Genomic DNA, 1,659 nt, shown 5'->3' on the forward strand with positions numbered 1-1,659 from the left:
GCAACAGAATTGCAAGTTCCATGGACTTCCATTGGAAGATCCTCATCAGTTTTTAGCTGAATTCTTGCAAATCTGTGACACTGTTAAGACTAATGGGGTTGACCCTGAGGTCTACAGACTTATGCTATTCCCTTTTGCTGTGAGAGACAGAGCTAGAACATGGTTGGACTCTCAACCTAAAGAAAGCCTGGACTCTTGGGAAAAGCTAGTCAATGCCTTCTTGGCAAAGTTCTATCCACCTCAAAAATTGAGTAAGCTTAGAGTGGAAGTCCAAACCTTCAGACAGAAGGAAGGAGAATCCCTCTATGAAGCTTGGGAAAGATACAAACAATTGATCAGAAAGTGTCCCACTGATATGCTTTCTGAATGGAGCATCATAGGTATTTTCTATGATGGTCTCTCTGAACTGTCCAAGATGTCTTTGGATAGCTCTTCTGGAGGCTCTCTTCATTTGAAGAAGACGCTTGCAGAAGCTCAAGAACTGATTGAAATGGTTGCAAATAACCAATTCATGTACACTTCTGAAAGAAATCCTGTGAACAATGGGACTAGTCAGAAAAAAGGAGTTCTTGAGATTGACACTCTGAATGCCATACTGGCTCAGAACAAAATATTGACTCAACAAGTCAATATGATTTCTCAAAGTCTGTCTGGAATGCAAAATGCACCAAGCAGTACTAAGGAAGCTTCATCTGAGGAAGAAGCTTATGATCCTGAGAACCCTTCAATGGAAGAGGTGAATTACATGGGAGAACCCTATGGAAACACCTATAATCCTTCATGGAGGAATCATCCAAATCTTTCATGGAAAGATAAACAGAGACCTCAACAAGGTTTCAACAATAATAATGGTGGAAGAAACAGGTTTAGCAATAGCAAGCCTTTTCCATCATCTTCTCAGCAACAGACAGAGAGCTCTAAGCAGAATACCTCTGACTTAGCAACAATGGTCTCTGATCTAATCAAAACCACTCAAAGTTTCATGACTGAAACAAGGTCCTCCATCAGAAATTTGGAAGGACAAGTGGGTCAGCTGAGCAAGAAAATTACTGAACTCCCTCCTAGTACTCTCCCAAGCAATACTGAAGAAAATCCAAAAGGAGAGTGCAAGGCCATCAACATGGCCGAATTCTGGGATGAAGAAGAGGCAGTGAACGCCACTGAGGAAGACCTCACTGGGCGTCCACTAGCCTCCAATGAGTTCCCCAATGAGGAACCATGGGAATCTGAGGCTCAAAATGAGAATATAGAGATTCCATTGGACTTACTTCTGCCATTCATGAGCTCTGATGAGTATTCTTCCTCTGAAGAGGATGAGTATGTCACTGAGGAGCAAGTTGCTAAATACCTTGGAGCAATCATGAAGCTAAATGACAAGTTATTTGGAAATGAGACTTGGGAGGATGAACCCCCTTTGCTCATCAAAGAATTGAATGACTTGTCTAGGCAGAAACTGCCTCAAAAGAGACAGGACCCTGGGAAGTTTTCAATACCTTGTACCATAGGCAACATGACCTTCAAGAAGGCCTTGTGTGACTTAGGGTCAAGTGTAAACCTCATGCCCCTCTCTGTAATGGAGAAGCTAGGGATCTTTGAGGTGCAAGCTGCAAAAATCTCACTAGAGATGGCAGACAACTCAAGAAAACAAGCCTATGGACT

At 42.4% G+C, this 1,659-nt stretch overlaps 1 non-coding gene across 1 annotated transcript; it reads right to left on the minus strand.

Annotated features, from left to right (window-relative positions):
• Positions 1-253: 253 nt before the first annotated feature.
• On the minus strand, positions 254-361 carry LOC112798982 (small nucleolar RNA R71). The gene has a single exon (XR_003200574.1). It is a non-coding gene; the product is annotated as a small nucleolar RNA R71 (small nucleolar RNA).
• Positions 362-1,659: the final 1,298 nt, after the last annotated feature.

Source organism: Arachis hypogaea, chromosome 4, assembly GCF_003086295.3.
Source record: "Arachis hypogaea cultivar Tifrunner chromosome 4, arahy.Tifrunner.gnm2.J5K5, whole genome shotgun sequence".
Taxonomy (NCBI): Eukaryota; Viridiplantae; Streptophyta; class Magnoliopsida; order Fabales; family Fabaceae; genus Arachis; species Arachis hypogaea.